Raw genomic sequence first — 22,298 nt, 5'->3', positions numbered from 1 at the left:
ATTTAATAAAAATAATAGCGTAATATTAAAACAAAGAATACTTATAACAAAAAAAAATTCAAAAAAAGTGTGCTATGAGATAAAATATAAAAAAAATTCAAATGAAAATAAAACAGTATGAAATAAAATAATTCAAAATCATATGTTTAAATAGTATATTTTTAAAAAAAAATGACTAACCAAGAAACTTAATTGAAATAAAAGTAAAACTAAAGGAATAATTTATAAACAAAGCAAATTATTAAAACAGGATCAGGGACCAAAAAACATGTGCCCACATATTCGGGGATTTAAGCGAAAAATATCCCAAGCCCCCAAAACACCGTGTTTAGGCGAGGATTAAAACTAAACTGATATAAAGTTCCTGGGCAAAATTTAAAAAAAATTAAAAGAGAAAACATTGGCCTAATCAAACAGCAATGCAGAGATGGGGAACTAACTGCGCAAATAACCCCTTAAAGGGGAGAATGAGCAAATCCAACATATGGATTAACGCGCAGACTACTTTTCACCCCCCAAAGTACTGTTTCAAAATTAATTGACCATTATTTTGTTTTTTTCTACAGCATTAAAACCTTTTTCCTTAGAAAACCAAAAGCTTTCTCTTTTACTCTAAAAAACCCTGTAGGTTTTAGCCTCCACAGCACCACCATTAAATCTGGTAGTCGGTAATACGTGAAGAGAGTCTCCGACTCCGCTGAGGCCATACTCAGAGACTTAGTCGCCTCTCAACATCAGGAGAACGAAGGGAAAAGACCTAAACCGAGGCTCCAATCGATGAACCAAAAGTGAGTTCCCCTTTTCCCCTTTTGTTGTTTTTTCAAGCAGTAGATAAATCAAAGAGACAGCAGCCAAAAATAGAAAGAAAAATGGGACTTAGAATCACCTTTAACCAATATTGTTGCTATTGATTTCTGTATATGTTTGATTTTTGTATCTATCTCCCTCTTTTTTCTAAAAAAAAAATCCCCATTACAATACTTTCCAAAGACTTTTATAGCCTATTTTACAACTTATTTTGCTTGTTTGTAGGTTCATTCGAGCACGTCTCTGATGTGGCCTAGTAGAGGAGCGCACGACGCGGAGGGACGCGCGACGTGCGATGCTTGGGAACATCCATGGTTGCGGCGGCTGAGGGTGTTAGCTGCTAGAGTTTTCATTTTTCTTTAATTTTGCTGGGCTGTTAGGGTTGTTTTGGGTTTAAGTCTGATGGGTTTAGGGTTTGGGTAATGATTTGTATTGGGCTTAGAGATTGGGTTAAGTTTGTTTTGCTAATTATTTTGGGTTTTAAATGTATTGGGCCCTGGGCATAAATTGGGCTTAACATTTATAGAATGAAAGATGGTTCAATATTCACTCGGAATCTAAAAGTAATAAATTAAAAAATAACAAAAAATCTCAGATTTTATTCTAAATATCACTTTAGCGTAGTTAACAAAATAATTTAATAGAGTTATTAATTAGATCTAAATCTTTAAACCAAAAAAGTGTAGGGACTAAATCCCTAAAATTAAAAGTAAAATGGTCAAATTCTCGATGATATAAAATGATTAATTTATGTGTAAATAAAATTTTAAAATTTTAATAAATAAGTTAATAGTATGTGAAATAATAAATAAATAGTAAATTAAAACAGGGAATGAATGAATCTAAGATGTATTATTTGTACTAATACTTTTATATTGAATATGAATGTAAAGGAATGAGGTTGGCTAAAAATGAAGGGAAGAAGAATGGATATGCATATAGTTGAATGTTATTCTTACATCTTCCTAACGCACAACATGATCCAACAATTCTAAACATTCCTTGGTTGGACTATAGAAACCAATTGTTCTGTCTTCACATGTCTTTAACTAAGTCAAAAGAGGTGAGCAACGTAAGAGTTTGGCTTGGATTTCTTAGCATTTTTAGCAAACAATCTCTCAACTTTGCAAAGTAAAAATCCCTTATCAGAGATAGCATCAAATTCTTTTGAGCTTTCTTCAAACCTATTGAACTTCATTTTTTCCCCCATCGATGTAGAAGGGTTGACAGATGAAGTGTAGTACCCCCTAACCCTATACTATCACTGGAACATGGTTACAGAATATTACTTGAGATATTAAACAAATTACGAATAACTCACAAATAATTAACATACAAAGTATAAATTTAATCCTTAAGCCCCTATAATGGACCCTCGAGCCCAAAACACGTATTAGAAGTGGATTGGGACTTATCCAGGTGCTCAGAGAATTTTCGTAAATTTAAAATTTTTTGAACTTAATATAACCTCCGTTATATATATCTAACATTTCCTGTAATTTCAAACCAAAACCAATCCAATACTAATGATATAACCAATTCAATTCATACATGTAAACATCTAAAACATACCAAGATTAATACTAGAATTTACTATATGATCATTCATACCATTATTCAAATTAAATTAAAAGTTCTATTCAATTATTAATTCAAACATAATGTCATATATATACCATTTCAAATATTTAATCTTTCATTTACCAAATTAAATCATCACATATTATCCTTACAATCCAAAACCACATTAACTCAAAATACAACCTAGGTACATGCCACATATACCAAAATAAAATATAGATCCCCAAGGTTGCTGAGATCGGGATTGGTTCGGATGCTGGACCAGATTTTGACTCCTACTGACCTGCGCACAGAAAATAACCGCACGCTGAGTATAGACATACTCAATGGTATTACTATAATTTAAACTATAATAACAATAATGAAATATAAATATTAAACATATAACAATTGAATTTTCTCAAATATTAACTCATTCTTGAACTTCATTCGTTAATAATAGTAACACAATTTCAACTTTTTATCAGTTTCAATCAAATATCATAGACTTCAATTTTCTTCACTACATCAACATTTAGTTCATTCCTTCCATTTTCAATCTCAATTTCAATCCACAATTTAACTTTCTCATTTCTTTCATTATTTTCAATAGTACGTTCAATCTAATTTATTTAAATTTCTCATTTTAGGTTTTCACCCTATTAACAAACCCGGACTTTGGCGGATATACGGGTCCAACCAAGCACACCAGAATGACACCCAGTGATAGTTCGAACCAAAGTTGACACCCAGTGTCTCATCAGCCTAGCCGAAGTAAAGTGGTAACCAGTACCTCATCGAATCTATCCTAAGTAAAATAGTGACACCTAGTGTCTCATCGACTCAAGGTCGAAGTATCCCTGAACACGTCCAATCTTATGGCATGCCAACTATATCCGACTTAGCCGGACTAGTTAATAGGATATTTAATTCACTTTCTCCGTTTCAATCAATATTCACATCAATTACACTTAAATCACAATTTCACTTTCATTTCAAAAATCCACTTTCAAAATCAAATACACTTTCCATTCACCAATCAAAATACAATTCAATACTAACACATATTTCTCATTCAATTCAACTTCACTTTAAATCCCAAATTCTCTTTCAATTCAACAATTCAATCATAATCCAATACTAAAATTTATTTAACAACCATTTCAATTATCATTCAATTCCATAACAACACTTACCTCATAATTCACTTACCAAATACATAATTTAATTTAACATTTAATGAATAAATAAATAATTTGAATTATAGTAATATAAACCTGGACTTGTTCGATTACTCCTCGACGACTTTTTCATTTCCTTTCGGTATCGATGCCTCAGGTTCTTTGCTAGCTACGAATAATAATAATTTTCGCTATTAATTACAGCATTAAATTATAATAAATAATTGAATTTTATTCAGTTCCTACTTATTCTCAATTTAATCCTAACTAAGTTTATTTACTTTTCTAACTTAATTCATACTTCTTTTCTACTTAATTTCTTGCCATGTTAAACTCAACTATTCAATATTCATAACAAAATCCTAATTTAAAACTTCTTACAATTTAATCCCTATAACACAAAACTTATAGCTTCTTTTACAATTTAATCCCTTTATCAATTCTAACTTGAAATTCATTTAATTAAATCCATAATTTCACAATTTTTTTAACATGAACTATACTCAAAAACTTATGAACTTTCAATATATCAACTTGGTTTCATCAAAACCTTATTCTAAAGCTTCTAAAACATCAAAATTAAATAAAAAGGACTTAATTGACTTACCAATTAAACTCCAAGCTTTTAATCCTTAGTTTCTCCTTTTTCTTTTCTTTCTTCTTTCTTTCTTCTTATTTCCGTATGGTTCTCTTTAACTATTTCTTTTTTTCTTTTGTTTCTTTATGACTTTTATATATATATTAGTTTATAATAATAATTATTATAAAAATTTATTAAATAACAAATGCTTATATTACAATTGGTCAATTATATGTTTTACACTTGTCTCCATTTAATTTGTTTACCTCATAAAAATCTTATAATTTAATTAATTATCTAGTAAACATCTTTTATTTAATAATAATAAATATCTATTGTATAATAAATCATATATGCACATTTGTACACACACAATTTATTACATTTGTACATCATCTATGTCATACATTTGTCAAAATCATAATTTATTTATCACATAAAAATTTTATAATATAAAAATTTTAATTAATAAATATCTTTTAACTTAATAATAATAAAATAAGAAATATCTACTTACAAATTAAATATAAATATTACAAATGTATGTATTTTTATTAATACACTTGTATTAAATCATCACCTTTCATTTGTCACGATTTTATTTATTTTTTGTAATTTAATATAAAAATCTATTTGCTTAAATAATAAGTAATTAAATAAAAATATTACAATTGTATAAATATTATTATTACATATGTATCATTTAATCACCCTACATTTGTTAATTCATTAAACTATTCATTAATTTAATAATATAATACCAATTAAATAATAATTTATAATTTATATCTTAATATTAATTATTATATATATAAAATAATAATCTAGAAAAATCTTTAGATTTTTCATTGTTTTGCTGCCTCAACTATGCTAAATGCCCCTCCCCCTTTGGTTGAATCATCCCAAAATCTTCTCCTTTGTAATATTTCTAGAGGAAATATTAATTTGGTAGTGTCCGAGGACGTAAGCTAAATTGGCCGAACCTCGTTAAAACTCTGGTATTTTATTTCTTATTTGTTTGCTTTTATTTAATAGCTTTATGTTGGTTATATTTATTTAGTTATTATTGCTATAAATATCTAAGTGAGTTCTGTCTAGTTGTTGGGTTTTAAGCGGGACCATTGTGACCCCTCCAATTTAACTGGGAATTTTCTTAGTATAATTGTTGGCATAATAATTATCTAAATATTTCTGATAATATTGTTATTAATATTATCGTCGCTTCCGCAACAATTGGTATCCGAGCCAAGGTTTTGTAGTATGCTCTGTGTTTGCAGCTTAGTCTGATCTTACACATCAGAAACATTTCCTAAAGCTTGTGGGTATTCTGCATTTGGTGGCTATTAAGTAGAAGCTATGGCAAAAATGACAGAAGAAAAACCATCCATATCAACAACTTCCACTTCGTACATTTTGCCGAGGATTGGAACTGCAAATACGAGATTTGTAGTGGAAATTTTTGATGGAACAGGTCATTTCGGCATGTGGCAAAGTGAGCTTCTAGATGCCCTCTTTCAACAGGGTCTAGATATTGCCATTGAGGAAGAAAAACCAGAAGGGGTTGATGATAAAGAATGGAAGACCATCAACCGATTGGCATGTGGTACAATTCGATCATGTCTTTCCAGAGAGCAGAAGTATGCATTCAGTAAAGAGACTTCTGCAAGTAAATTGTGGAAAGCATTGGAGGAGAAATTTCTGAAGAAGAACAGTCAAAATAAGTTACATATGAAGAAAAGACTGTTTCGTTTCAGTTATGTTCCTGGTACCACGATGAACGAGCACATTACCAATTTTAATCAGCTGGTGGCTGATTTGTTGAATTTGGATGTGACTTTTGAAGACGAAGACTTGGCGTTAATGTTGTTGGGATCGCTTCCTGAGGAGTTTGAGTACCTTGAAACTACTCTACTTCATGGAAAATCGGAAGTAACTTTCAATGAAGTAACTGCTGCATTGTATAGCTATGAACTACGCCGAAAGGATAAGTTGAAAGGTTCAGGTGAAGCAGCAGTGGAAGCATTGGTAACAAGAGGTCGTCAGCAAAGTCAGTCTAAGGGGAAGAGAAGAAAGTCCAAAGGTCGAGCTGTTGCCAAAGATGAATGTTCTTTTTGCAAAGAAAAAGGACATTGGAAGAAAGATTGTCCAAAATTGAAGAAAAAAGGGAAGACTCCGCAAGATGCAAATGTTGCAGAATGCAATAGTGAAGCAGAGTCAGACTTTTCTCTTAGTATGACATCTTCAACATTATATGCAGATGAGTGGATCATGGATTCTGGTTGTTCCTATCATATGTGTCCCATTCGGGAATGGTTCTTTGAATTTCAAAAACTAGATGAAGGGGTTGTTTACATGGGTAATGATAACACATGTAAAATAGCCGGGATAGGTTCAATTAAACTGAGGAGTCATGATGGATCTACTAGAATTTTGCGGGATGTACGATATGTCCCAAAGTTGAAGAAGAATCTCATCTCTTTGGGGTCGTTAAAATCTAAAGGCCTAGTTGTGACAATACGAGATGGAGTTCTTAAAGCAACTTCAGGAGCATTGGTGATGTTGAAAGGCATAAGAAAGAACAATCTGTATTACTACCAAGGTAGTACAGTGGTCGGGACAACAGCAGCAGCAATTACGAGTACCAAGAAGGACGCTGAGGCAACACAGCTGTGGCATATGCGTTTGGGCCATGCTGGTGAAAAATCCTTGCAAACTCTAGCCAAGCAAGGATTATTGAAAGGTACAAAGACTTGCAAACTTGAATTTTGCGAGCATTGTGTTCTGGGAAAACAACGAAGGGTGAAATTTGGCACTGGGATTCACAATACTAAAGGTATTCTGGATTATGTGCATTCTGATGTATGGGGACCGTCCAAGACTCCATCACTTGGAGGAAGACGTTATTTTGTCACCTTTATTGATGATTTTTCCAGACGAGTTTGGGTGTTTCCTATGAAGAACAAAGATGAGGTGCTTGAAGTTTTCCTTAAGTGGAAAACTAAAGTTGAAAATCAGACAGGAAGGAAGATTAAGGTTCTCCGATCAGACAACGGTGGAGAATATAAAAGCGATCCTTTCCTGAAGATATGCCAAGATTGTGGCATAGTAAGGCACTTCACCGTAGGTGGAACACCGCAACAGAATGGGGTGGCAGAGCGTATGAATCGAACGCTTGTGGAGAAAGTTCGATGTATGTTATCTAATGCTGGATTAGATAGAAAGTTTTGGACTGAGGCTGTGACGTACGCTCAACATCTCATCAATCATTTGCCATCATCTGCTATAAATGGCAAGACTCCTTTGGAGAAATGGTATGGAAAACCTGCTACTGATTATGACACCTTGCGCATTTTTGGTTCTATTGCATATTATCATGTGAAAGAATCAAAGTTAGATCCAAGAGCAAAGAAGGCTCTATTCATGGGCTTCAATGCTGGTGTTAAGGGATATCGTTTGTGGTGTCTAGAGGCAAAGAAGACGATAATCAGTAGGGATGTTACCTTTCATGAATCTGCCATGTTGAATAAGGTAAATCCAGAAGGAGTGAGTAGTACTTCACAGCAGGTGGAGTGTACTCCGCAGCAGGTGGAGTTTGAGCAGAGTGTGGTAATTCCAGCAAAAGGTACCACTAGTGATTCTTCATTGGCAGATGCAGAGTCAGATGAGGAAGAGGTTTCTACCCAAGAACCTCAACAGCAATCAGAGCCAATTGCAGTCAGAAGGCAGAGACGAGAAATTCAGAAACCTGCTCGTTTCACTGACATGGTAGCTTATGCACTTCCAGTTGTTGATAATATTCCATCCACTTACACCGAAGCCATTCAGAGTTTAGAGAATAATAGATGGTTAGCTATTTTTGCCATTTTATTTTCTTTTTAATCTATAATTCAACTTTTACCCTTTATTCATTTTAGTCTTTTTTTTCTTTTTTTTTTTAATTTTTCTCAATTAAGCTAAATTTACTCAGTTAAAACCTAATTAACACACTTCTAGACTCATAGGTATTTCTAATAATTATTTACAGGTTCGATTTACTGAGACGGAAGCCCGATAATATACTTTTTCGATGTCCGTGCATTTTGGATCATTACATGAAGGAACATCGTTGAGCATGGGAAGGTGAAGGTGAAGCTGTAGGAGCACCAATTGAACCTTTGGTTGAGGCACTCTTTTCTTGCTTCTCTATTTTCCTTCTGTATTGGCGAAAGATCACTATAACAAGGCTAAAGAAATTGGTCCTAAAGTCATGCAGAACAATTAAAGTTAGCCAAAATTCTTAAAATTTATATTGAGAAGAAGTAATCAATTGATTGCGAAAATATATAATGCTTTGATCATGGCAAATCAAGGATGGGGAAGGAAAGCATATCATATTGACCATAATTATTGATGGCAATATCAACCAATATGATTTGAAATTTTGAGAAATCAAATTGAAATAAATCTAAATAGCCATCGATTTTGGAAAGCAAGATTACTTCAAACCATTTTTTCCCTTTTAAATGATAATAAGTAAGTGTGTATTTTTATTTTTTTTTGTGATAAAGAAGAAATTACAAGAAAAAAACGACATAAACTAGTCTTACTCCCTCAACGGGGATCTTACAAACATTCACAATCCTTGACTTCATGAGTAAGCCAACTTAGCGAGACTATCGGCTTCTTGGTTCTCTGTTCTGGGTATATGATAAATATTCCAAAAAGAAATCTGAGACAATAACTAAAGATACCTCCTAATTAGAGCCGAATTGGACTCTCCTATGCAACTCTCTTGAATAGCCATAAATACTTCAAGACTATCAGTTTGAATCATCACATCGTCCAAGCCACGATCAGTTAGGATGTCTAACCCATCCAAAATGCCTCACAATTCAGCCTAAAAAACTAAACAACTTCCCAAGAATCTATTAAAACCAATTATCCACTCCCCATTTTGGTTTCTCACAACTCGTCCTACTGCAGAATCATCCTCATTCCTAACGGAACCATTTGTATTTAAAGATACCTAACTTCCAGACAAATCAAAGCGCGAGGTCATATCCCTCCCCGAATTCAAATAAATCTTATCAATCATCAAAACATGTTTGGCCCAACTATATGAGACTCTGATAATATCGAGACTACTCCATGTCACACCTTGAAAGATAAAAATGTTATGATTCTTCCAAATAAGCCAGATGATAATCCCGAAGAGACATTCCCAATCAACCTCTCCAAAGTAAATGTCATACTGATTTTGTAGATTGGAAATGATCTACTCCTGTGTGTTGCCAGAATAAAACCTGATAAGCCAATCAGTGGGAATGAAAAGGTTCCAAATATATCTAGCTGCCGGACAGTCTCTTAAGACATGTAATGCATCTTCAAAGTTATGAGCACAGACTCCACAATTTGAACTATGCCCTATACCTCGACGAACTCTTTCTACATTAGTGAGTAATCTCTGCTTGAGTACCAATCAAAAAAACACCCTTACCTTTTGAGGTCCTTTGAACTTCTAAGGAATCTTCCATACATCTTTCTTCGGCTTCTATGATCTTTCCTTAATTCTTCCATAAGCGCTTTTAACAAAAAAAAGAACCTGTCTTTGAACCTCACCAAATAATTCTGTCAACACCTGCCCCTGAATATGGTGGGGGTATACCAATAATCTTACGTATGACTATCTCTGGTATCCAGATCCGAAATAATTCAAGATTCCAAGTACCATCCACTAAAACCATGTCACTAAGAAAATAATCCAGATAAAGCCTAGAATGTTCAGGAATCAGACTAATGAGAGGCCCTACATTAGGAATCCAAGGATCACCCCAACACCTGATATTCCTCTCATCCCCCACTGACCAAATTAAATTCTCCCTAATGAGTGACCAAACCTTAGTAAGGGCCCTCCATAAGAAAGACCTTCTACTACGGGTTAAATTATCTAGTATTCCATTAGCCACTCCATACTTCGCTCGAAGAACCTATACTTAGAAAGCTTTAAAGTCAGTCAGAAGTCTAAAGCCCAACTTCATTATGAGGGAAGTATTATGATCCTGCAACTTCCGAAAACCAAAACCATCATGCTCCTGAGGCTGACAAACATCCTCCCAACAAACCAAAGCCACTTTTCTACCATTGCTTGAAGACCCCCAAACAAATTGACGCACCATACATTCAATTTCCTCACAAAGTCACTTGGGAATCAACATTGACTGCATGAAATAACTTGGAATTGCTAGAAAATCGATTGCGCTAGAGTTGCACTACCAACAAGAGACAACGATTTTGCTTCCCAACCCTGCAACTTGCTTTGAACCTTATCTACCACAAAGCGCAAAGGACTGTTAGTAACTTTATCATGAAATAGGGGAACTCCCAATTACCTTATAAGATTATGCACTTTTCGAAAACCAAGAATACGGCACAAGTTGCTTCGTAAAACATCACCAACTCCTTCTGAGAAACAAACGTTCATTTTGTGTGCATTAATCATGTTCCTCGAAAAATCACAAAAACTGTCTGACACTTTCTTCAAGATTGTAGTTGGATCCTCTTCAGCTTGACCAAACAAGATCAGGTCCTTTACAAAAAATAAGTTAGACACTGAAGGGCCTGATCGAGATAACCAAATAGGTCTCCAACTTCTAGCATTGATATTAGAATGGATACTATGGTCGAGCCATTCCAGGCATAGAATAAATATGCAAGGGGATAACGAGCATCCTTGGTGGACCCAATTTTCGACCGAAACTTTTGAGTTGGGATTCCATTCCACAAAATTTGAATAAAAGAGTTAGTAATAGCAGACATAATCACTTTATAAAGGCAATTCGAAATATCTACATCTTGAAGAGATGCATTAATAAACTCCTAACGCACTTGATCGTAAGATTTCTCCAAATCAATCTTGATGGCCAACCAGTTCGTAGTCTTTTTCTTGATTTTCATGGAGTGAAACACTTCCTGATCAATGATAATATTATCCGTAGTAGTCCTTCCTGCAATAAACCCAGTCTGCTATTGGCCAATAATTCTTGGGAACACCAGCTTAAAATAATTGGCAATGATTTTCATTACCAACTTGTAGAGAATTGAACACAAACTAATCGGTTGAAATTTGGAGAAGCATTCTGGATTTGGATCCTTAGGAATGAGAACAATAAGGGCATTATTCAGCTTTAGGTCGATTTTTCCACCCTTAAACATGTTTTTGACCCAGGTACAAACTGAATCCCCAATTTGATTCCCCTGACTCTGAAAAAAGAGGGCATGAAATTCATCACTTCCCAGTACCTTCAAAGGACTCATATCAAACATGGCAAATTTTTTCTGCTCATTTGAGACGGGGTTGCTCAACATCTAGATCTTACTGTCTTTAAGCTTCGGAAAGGAACTAGTGGGAAGACTTCTCATCGGCCCTAGGTCTTCACCATATAAATTCTAAAAAAAATGAGATAACTCCTGTCGTAATTTCTCCTCATAAAAAATCCACCCACTCTCCCCATTTTTTAAAGTCGTAATTCGATTATGCTTTCTCCTTTTTAGGGTGCGCCTATGAAAGAATTTTGTGTTACGGTCTCCCAAAAAGAGCCAGTCACACCTCGCCTTTTTTTCTAGAGAAGTTCCTCATGATGTAAAACTTTTTCTAATTCCTCACTAGTTTCCCATTCCGACTAAAATAAATGATCAAACTGAGAACAATCCATAGCCCTCTACATTATGTCGAGTTTCTGAAGCAATTTTTTGCATGTTCTAATATGGTCGTACACCCTCTTATTCCAATCCTTAAGCTGGTAAGTGAGATTAGAAATCTAGCTAAACATGGAACCAACAAAATTCCAATTATTCTTAACGAAATTAGAAAACTCTGCATGCTTAACCAATCCTGCCAGAAAATGAAAAGGATGGCCCCTAGATGAATGAAGCTTAAACCTAAGAGACAAAAAAATAGGCATGTGATCAGACTTGATTCTAGGAAAATAAGTCACGGTAAAATTTGGAAATGATGTCAACCAAGCCTTATTCCCAATAGCCCTGTCAAGACGTTTCGAAACTCCACCCCTCTGCCACGTTAAAGGAGCACCTCTGAAACCCAAGTCATTAACCCCAAAAGAATCCATAAAATCTCCAAAAAATGGACATATTTTACCATTGACTTATCCCCCTATTTTCTCATTAGAGGCTAAAATCATATTAAAATCTCCTATAGCCACCCAAGGGGTATCAAAGCAAGGGATATTCATCTTCAAAGCATCCTAAAGCCACCTACGCTTGCGACTGTTAGGACTACCATATACAAAGGCAACAAAAATCGGGTGTTGGAAAATACGTTCATAAACCCGAATCGCAACAAATTGGGGATGACTCCAAATAATATCAACCTGTAACGAGTCCTTCCACCCAACCCAAATTCCTTCATAAAAGCCAATGGCTTCCACTCGATGAGAGCACTAAAACAAAATAATCAAATTAGCTTTGTCATCACTCACTCTAGTTTCTAAAAGGCCAACAATATTTGGCTTATATTCCCGATGGTATTCGGGAAAAATCCTCGAAAACTTTCTACTAGCTTGACAGTTCCATGCAAAAATAAACAAATTCATTAAAGAAAAAAGTAAAAATAAAGGGAGAGTAACGTACTGTAGCTCATGACTAGCATGTGTCTTCCCTGCGTTTCCCATAAATGTTCAAGTTCCCCATCTCAGCCCTGTTAATTTGCGAGTTGAGGAGTTTGGCCATCGAATTCATAGAGTCTGATAGTGGAACCCTTGCACTCCCAAAATTTTTAAAATGTCCCCCGCGTTCACGAATTATCTTACTAATAGCACCATTATTTCGAACATTACCCCTATTAGTTCCTGAACCCCTCACTTTCGAAATCGGTATTCCTCTCTTCCAACCGAAATACCAGCTTCAGTATATTTAGCAATATTTAGTCTATTTTTTTCCTTAAAAGTAATCGCAGAGTGGTTACTAGAATCAAGTAGTTCCTTATTAATTTCTACTACTGATTCCACAGGACCCTCAAAAATAGGATTAATTTGAGCAGTAATGCCCGAATGGAATTAACCTTCCTTTAATTAAAATCAGTCGAAGATGCGTTGTTATTTGGAAGACTCCATGCACTGTATCGACACTGTCCGAATTAAAAGATAGTTCCAAGCCCCTAATTTCTTGATCCGTTAAAACAGGCCCATCACCCTTAATGTTATCGTTATTTCCCATCGCAGCTTTAATATGGCTTACTGGGTCTAACAGTGACCTATTTTGTATACCCAATTCTGCCATCACGAGCCCACGATCCACCTGGCCAGCAGCTTCCTTCAAAAGTTCCAACCCATCCACTAATTGCTTTCCCAAGACGCTAAAGTTATTTGTCGTTTTGGGATTTAACCCAATATTTTCCTTTGCCCTAGAAACACCCTTCTGATTAATCCCTTTCAGAAAGTCTACTTTTTGAAATCTTATCCCCGAAAATTCTGCTTCTATTTCACTAGTTTTGTCCGTTTCAATACAGGCAGATTCCGGCCACCACTCACGGCGATTTTCGTTGCAGGATTTTGGCGACCCCTAGAGTTTCTCCGTGACTTCCTCTCAACAATCATCTAGGGTCAGAACGGCTCCGACGGCTCCACTGCTTTGACTTCCTTCGGTAAGCGTTCCGTCGTTATATTCCTACCCTCGGCTACGTCCTGCGAAAACCCCACATCCACACACATGTCCTTCGAATGACCGGACCTTCCACAGGAGAAACACACGGATGGTAGCGCTTCAAACTCCACCCTTTGCACCGCCCCATTAACCAGAACCTAAGAAACTAAGGGCTTCCTCAAATCGATGCACATGACCATTCTATCAAATTTTCCCCTCGGCCCCTTATCGGTCTGAAAATTGAGCTTAGTGACCTTCCCAATCAAACCCCGGATTTCCTCCAAGATTTGTCGTTTATAAAGAAACCCTGGAAGACCCGGTAATCTGATCGAAACCATAGTGTTGCTAGGGAAAGCTTGAAGAGGGTTAAACTCCGGTGTCCACAGTTGAACAGTGAGATACTAACCAAGGACAATCCATGGTCCCTGTGTAAGCACCCTCTCGTAATCTTCTCTACTATGAAATTTAATCAGAAAATAGCCATTCTCCACATCCATTATGTGAATCTGTTGAGAAGGCTTCTAAAGACTGAATTCTATTATGTAGAATAGAGTATCAAATATTTCGGCCAAGAAGTTTAATGACCACCGTAGTCGCCATATCTCTGAAAAGAAACTGTTCGATCCTCTCAGAAAAATTAATAGCAGGAATACCATCAACTGTCGTTTTGACCACTTCTTCATCTAGAAACTCAAAATCCTCGTCTCTCCTTGGGACAAGAGCCCCTCATCCCAAAACTTTATCCCTCCATGAGATCTCCAGCGCAGGGATCGAGTCCACTACCATATCATTTTCAACAATAGAATCCAAGCCCTTAAAGCGGACTTTTTTAGTGTTCCGATCACCGATCAATTTCTCATCTTCTCCATTCTCAACCAGTAATTTTTTTTTCTTTTCAAATATATTTATAACCATATAATTTAAGTAAGTGTGTATTTTGCAAACGTAAATAATGAAAATTTTGACTGATTATGATTTTATGGATGCAATTAATTTTATATTAAAACGTTAATCTATTATGTATACACCAAAATCTCATAATTGGGTTGTGACAGCAGCAACCCTTAGTGTAGCACAAGTATTTTGATTGATTTATTAACAGAGGTAGTTTTGAAAAATCATGACCTTGTGGGGTTTTTTTTTATCTAGATAAAACAAAAATAAAAAATAAATATCAAAATGGTATGTCGTCCCCATTATCTACTGAAATTATATATTGTGGGTGGTGAAGAGTGAAATTATATATTGTGGGTGGTAAAGAGGCGGCACCACCTTAATTTTTTTTACTATCAAGCTAATTATTGGCCTAAAAAAATAAAGACTTGAGGGTTTGAGATGGGCTACAATAATTTATATGGGTATGAAATACAAAAATTAAGAGTTGAGGGTTTGAGAATATATATGGGTATGAAATACAAAAATTAAGAGTTGAGGGTTTGAGATAGGCTACAATAATCTATTAAGTTAAGCCCTCTTTTTTTTATTCTATCTTTCCTTATTTTTTTATTTTATCGTGTAATAGCACATTTTTCAATGATGACGCAACGTAGTTTCGGGACTATAAATTTTTATCGTGTCGGCCTGTAAATATTATTTATAGAATATTTTTGAATTCATTAAAGTCGTATAAAAATTTAGTTAATAAATTTTAACGTTTAGATAACTAATTAAAAAAAAGATTAATTTATAAAAGGTGCAAAATTTAATAATTATTGCATGTAGATAATTTAATAACTTAACTAATAATGTGGGAGGGCCAATGAAGTAATTTAACCTTGTTAAAGGTTAGTGGACTGAAAAGGAACAAAATTAATTAATTAAAACATATTGGAGGGCAGTTTTGTAATTAAATTAAAATTAAACAAAACAAATTGAAAGAATTAGACATTTCTTCTTCATCTTTCTTTTATCACTTGTCGAAATCACCATTGAAGACCTAGGAAGTTGAAGACCTAGCAGCTCCTTGGCTTTGTATGGTATGGAAATTTGCCAGTTTTCTTATAATTTTTATAATTTTGAGATCGTTACAATTAGGTCTAGTTAAACTGTACTTTCATTTTTGAATCTGTTAAAAATTTTAGAAATTTTCATTGATGAATCTTGGTTTTTTTTTTGTGATAGTTATGTGTTTGAAGCTTCAATTGTGATATTTGGTTGTTTTGTGAAGTAATTTTTATTAGTTTTTGATTTAATGATTAAATTGTTAAAATGTCAAAATTTCAAAGTTTGATGGTGATTTAGAGGTATAATTGAGACTGTTTAAGGGCCTAAATTATTCGACTGTAAATTTTGAACTTGAGAAAATGGTTAATTTGATGATTTTCGGATTAAGAGATTAAATTGCAAAAGTTGTAAAAGTTAGGAGCAATTGTGTAATTTGAAAAAATAAAAGGGTATAAAATGAACAATTAATTGGCATATGAATATAAGCTAATAAAGAGAAAATTTTACATTTTAGATCAAGACCCTATTGACTTACGTGGAAAAGATAAAACTGCGAAAGTTCTTAAACTTTTGCAACTATTATAATTCAGTCCAAGGAAGTTCGTTCGGCTTGTAATTTAATATTTTCATGAATTGTATAATGATATGCTATGGAATAATGGATATTAATTGTTATATTAATGATGTGGAATTACTTGGAAAATGCCTATTGAATTATTGTGTTTGGGTCGGATGAACGCGAGATAGAGTACGACTGATTACATGGCATGTTATATGGGGCTTGAAGAGGAGGAGATGTTACATGGATTATATATTTCCTGAGTATGCTGAGGTTCAGCATTTGTTGCGAGCCATCGTGTATTACTCCTTGATTCTAGTGTGTTACCAGGGGCAGATGTAAAGCCTTCAAGCTGGTACTTAGTGTCGAGGTGTGTTTTGGATGGATGTTGGGCTGGGCACTAAGTGCCGAGTAATGTTATTGGTTGGATTAGCTCTAATGAGCGCTTGGTGTGTTTCGGTTGGACTACTTGCGTACTCGTATTTGTAAGTTGTTCATCAAGTCGTAATTATTAGATTAATTACTTGTTTAAAGACTTAGAATGGCATGTTTTGTACTTGATATCTTGAAGTGATTTTGTTGTGGACATGTATGATTTTCGGAAATTATTATTTGAGAATTGAATTGAGCTATGTAATTTACTGGTTTAAAATTATGGATGACAGGAAACATTAGTTGTGGAATTGTATTTGATTAAATTGTTATGTTTATTTCAGTTAGATTCATTGTTACTATCCTTCGAACTTACTAAGCTTCAATAAGCTTACTTGTGTGGCTTGCATTTTCTTGTAGATATCTTTTTGTGGGACGGAAGACCGGATCATCACTCAAGTCACATTATTCATCCGATATCGGTAGTTTTTGAATGTTTATTTTGGATTATATGGCATATAATAGGTTGTTGTGTTAATGACCTCGTTTGATATGTAAATATGTGAAGTATGTACCTAGTTAATCTTAGATTGATGTTGATTGTAATGTGATGATTTATTTCATTGTACATGTATGTATAATTGTGGTACCAATGAGGGTATATTGATTAGGCACTTAAAATGGTTGAATTGGCATGATTTGAATAGGTTTAATGATAATTTGAATAGATATAATAACTGGTTAATGTGTTGCTTGTTTTCCAAAAAAGCTTGAAATGGTAAACTTGATGTTTAAAGTTCATTTTGGTGCACATGGCCTGGGACATGGGCAGCCACACGGCTGTGTGCCATACACAGTTTGCGACACGGCTTGCGACACGACCGTATGTATCAAGTCAGTTAGTCACACGGTTTGCGACATGACTGCGTGATCTAAGTAAGTAAGTTACACGGTTTAAGACACGGGCTGGGACACGGTTATGTGTCTCATTGTTCGAACACTACAAGGTTTGGCCTATGTCACACGGCCTGACCACATGGCCATATGACCCCTATTTTCTAATTTCTAACTTTTCTTCAGATTTTCTGAATTGTTTCAAATGAGTCTTGTTTTGATCCTGAACTGTTTTTAGGGTATTAAAAGTTCAATTTAAGGCCCAAATGTATATGTTTGTCGGATTCATGTGAGATTTAAATAATTATTATTAAATAGCATTATTAATTTGGTTTGAAGTTATTTGTTTCGATTTGTACGATGACGCTTCGTAACCCTAGTTTGACGAAGAAAATGGGTTAGGGGTGTTACATACCGTCTCATTCCTCTCTTCTCTATGTTTTATTTACAATCAACACAATATTGAGATTTTACAACCCTTAAAATCATGGTTATAAGCTCCATAACCTTTGAAACCTTAAAACATTATATGACTGATCAAATCATCAGATCAGTGTTGTCTGTCAAAAAGACACCACCCAACCGGTGTCCCCTGTCAGGCAGGTACTGTAACTCCCCTAACCTGTATCTATCGCCAGAACAGGGTTACGGAGTATTACTAAAATTTACAGATTAATTAATAGACATTTCATATCATCTAGCATACATATCATAAACCAATCAAAATCAATTATATTGTCCCTTATGCAAGCCCTCGAGGCTCAAAATACACAATGAAAATAAGTCGAGACTAAATCAGTTACTCAAAGAATTTTTTAGAAAACATCAAAAATTTTCAAAGTTGCAAGCCCATGTAGCCAGGCCGTGTGCTCAAACGGTCAAGAGACACGTTCGTGTCTCAGGCCATCTGGGTATTCAAAATAGGGATACATGGCCGTGTCCCAGCCCGTGTCCAAACTTATGAGCTCTCTGACTTGGGCCACACGACCAAGCCACACACCCGTGTACTAGGCTATGTGAGCATTCTATTTTGTGCAAATTAAAGATACAGGGGACATACGGCCGTGTCACCTAGCTGTGTGGACGAAATAAGTCATTTTTCTAGCCACATTTCTCACCCAATTTGGCATCAACCTAACTTAACATTTTTGCACAATAAGCAGCCTTAACAAGACATTTAAAAGAAGCCAAACTCAAATCTTATACATGAGATATCATCACATAAATCCAAATATCCAAATTTACTTAATTGACCAAATACACATATATGCATATTTTACCAAAATATATACCAATTGAAACCAACCATCAATATACCTATAGGATTTTCATCATTCAGTCATTTCAAACACACATCAAACATGGTAAAACCACTTATACACACATCAAAATATATCCATCACAAGCCATTCAAATGGCTAGTCTCAATAAAACATCTACTTGCCAACATTGGCTAAACTAATCTATACATGTCATTATAAGTAGAATTAATTTACCATTTATACCGAATAAGCTGTTGGATAGTGTGAATCTGCTCTGACCAGCTTCCAACCAAAACAAGCTTCTGAATTACTATAAAACATGGAAAATAAAACAGAGTAAGCATTTAAGCTTAGTAAGTTCGTATAACATGGAATTTAACTTACCATTTATTCACATTTAAGGTAAACATTCATTCATAACATATCCAAACCAATTTGGCCAAAAGCCTATACACACATCCTCAACAGGTTAGCCATGTGAATCTCATGTAATATTCCATAAACATGGGTGAAGATAATCACCAAGCAAGTTTCATATACATGTATCATCCTATTTCATGTTTCAATATATCATGTAAGATCATTTCCATGTATTTTACATAAATTCCAGTAACAGTTCATGTCATTCTCATATAATCTCATAACAGAACTGTGCTCGTTGAACCATTTAAAATATCGTTGGATACACGGGAAGTACATACAAAGTGTACAAAACTGTAATTCGTAAATTCATATTCAGGAATGCTTATACAAGCATGTAAACGGGAAGCTCTTCTGAGCCATTATCGGGAAGCTAAAGAGAGCTATGGTGTGTCCGCAACACATGCAGGATTACAGCTATATCGGGAACCCTAATGACATGTCATTTGTATCCTTCAAATTTCTAAGGTTCAAACGAGATTCAATAATTACCGGATATGTGATCATAATTACACTTGACAATTTGTACAAATCACACACAACAATATTCAATTTAAAACATTGAAATATACAATTTAGTTACACGAACTTACCTCGATAAGTATATGTAGATACAAAGCTACTAATCCGATACTTTTTCTTTGCCTCGACCTAACTCTGTATTAGGTTTATCCGGATCTATACGAATGAATTTAACTCAATTTAATATAATTCATATTCAATTTAATCCAACACACATCTTTGGAAAAATTACTATTTGTCCCTATACGAATGAATTACTAATCCGATACTTTTTCTTTACCTCAGTCTAACTTCGTATTAGGTCTATCCAATTCTATACGAATGAATTTAACTCAATTTAATATAATTCATACTCAATTTAATCCAACACACATCTTTGGCAGAATTATTATTTTGCCCTTATACTTTTAATCAATTACAATTTAGTCCCTAGGCTCGAAAAATGAAAGTCATGCAATTTAATCATTATTCAAGCCTAGCCAATTTTCATACTTATCAATAGCAGCCTGTGTATTTCACAAAAAAATCAGAATTTTTTTAAAATTTTTTATTTTTTCAATTTAGCCCCTAATTGACAATTTTATCAAAATACTCTTTACAAAAGTTGTTTTTCTAACAAAAACCCTTAATTTTCTATCATAAAACTTCAAAATTTAACTATACTCATCCATGAAACATAAAAATGATTAAAAACGAGGCTAAAACACATACCTAATTAAGCCAAATAAGTTTGCTAGAACTCAAGCTTCCATGGCTAATGTTTCCATATTTTTGATGAAAGATTATGAGAATGAATGATGATAATAATTATTTAATTCATTTATCATCATTCTTTTATCAACATTCCAAAATTAACCTTAATAATTTCTTAAATTTCCAATGATGAATAATCATTCTTATCTACTAATTACTCTAAATGGTCTATTTGACAAATAAAGACCTCCAATTTAAAATTTCATAGCTATTTGATATTTTTAACTACTAGAATTCAATTTTCACACTTTTTATAATTTAGTCATTTTTATCAAGTTAGGCATGTAAATGGTGAAATTTCTTAATGAAATTTTTATACTATATTTCTATCATACTATAGACCATAAAATAATAGTAAAATAAATTTTCTTTCGACCTCAGATTTGTGGTCCTGAAACTACTATTCTGATTTCATTGAAAACGGGCTGTTACAACTCTCCCCCTAAAAGAATTTTCGTCCTCGAAAATCTTACCAGTAAAAAGGTTCAGATATTGTTTTCTCATAGTTTCTTCAGGTTCCCAGGTAGCTTCTTCTATTCTGTGTCGTTGCTAGAGGACTTTTGCTAAAGCTACCTTTTTATTTCTTAATTCTTTCACCTCACGTTCTAGAATTCTGATCGGTTCTTCACTATATGTCATATCATGCTGAATTTCAACATCCGTTGGAGAAATAACGTGTGAAGAGTCAGATCGGTACCATCTTAGCATAGACACATGAAAGACATTATGAATCTTTTCTAGTTCTGATGGTAAAGCTAATCGATATGTAATAAGTCCAATTCTCTCTGTAGTCTCATACGGTCCGATAAATCGCGGACTCAGTTTTCCTTTACGACCGAACCAGAGAATTTTCTTACAGGACTTTGTCGTCAACTTGAAACTCTATTTCTTTACGTTTAAGATCCGCATAAGATTTCTGACGATCAGAAGCTGCTTTCAAGCTACTTCGGATCACTTTCACTTTTTCCTCAGTTTCACAAATCAAATAAACTCTGTGTATCTTTTTCTCACTGAACTCAGTCCAATATAACGGAGTTCGGCATTTGCGACCATACAAAGCCTCATATGGTGTCATTTTTATGCTTGACTAAAAACTATTATTATATGTGAATTCGACTAACGAAAAATATTTCTCCCAATTGCATTCGAACTCTAAAACACAAAACCGAAGCATATTTTTAAGAATCTGAATCACACGCTCTGATTGACCATCAATCCGAGGGTGAAATGCAGTGCTAAAATGCAACTGCATACCTAGAGCTTCCTGTAATTTTTTTCCAGAATCACGATGTAAATCACAGATCTCTATCTAAAATAATAGAGACTGGCACTCCATGTAGTCTAATAATTTTTGAAACATAAAATTCTACTAATCTGTCTAAAGAGAAATCCATACGTACCGAATAAAATGTGCAGGCTTTATCAAATGATCAACGATAACCCAAATGGCATCTTTCTTTTTCAGAGATAGGGGTAACCCCGATACAAAATCTATAGTAACTCTATCTCATTTCTACTCTGATATCATCACTGGCTGTAATAGTCCTGAAGGTACCTGATATTCAACTTTAACTTGCTGACATATCAAACATCTAGATACAAAATCAAAAATATCATGTTTCATTCCCGACCACTAGTATATCTATTTCAAATCATTGCACATTTTATTACTTCCCGGATGAACAAACATACTACCACTATGAGCTTCGTGCAAAATTTTCTATACAAGCTCTGGATTCTTCAGTACACAAATTCTATCTCTAAATAACAAGCAATCATCAGATCCTATCTAAAATTTTGAATTAGAA

The 22,298-nt window shown here is 34.2% G+C and overlaps 2 long non-coding RNA genes across 2 annotated transcripts; both read left to right on the top strand.

Annotated features, from left to right (window-relative positions):
• Nucleotides 1-267: 267 nt before the first annotated feature.
• LOC107952128 (uncharacterized) lies at nucleotides 268-1,356 on the top strand. Its single transcript, XR_001698785.2, has 2 exons — nucleotides 268-788; nucleotides 1,033-1,356. It is a non-coding gene; the product is annotated as an uncharacterized lncRNA (long non-coding RNA).
• A 7,224-nt stretch (nucleotides 1,357-8,580) lies between these two features.
• On the top strand, nucleotides 8,581-17,334 carry LOC107952133 (uncharacterized). Its single transcript, XR_001698792.2, has 2 exons — nucleotides 8,581-16,752; nucleotides 17,060-17,334. It is a non-coding gene; the product is annotated as an uncharacterized lncRNA (long non-coding RNA).
• The last annotated feature ends 4,964 nt before the right edge of the window (nucleotides 17,335-22,298 follow it).

The sequence above is a fragment of the Gossypium hirsutum genome, chromosome A08 (assembly GCF_007990345.1).
Source record: "Gossypium hirsutum isolate 1008001.06 chromosome A08, Gossypium_hirsutum_v2.1, whole genome shotgun sequence".
Lineage (NCBI taxonomy): Eukaryota > Viridiplantae > Streptophyta > Magnoliopsida > Malvales > Malvaceae > Gossypium > Gossypium hirsutum.
Note: the sequence above shows the minus strand (reverse complement) of the source record. Positions and strands in the feature narration are given on the sequence as shown.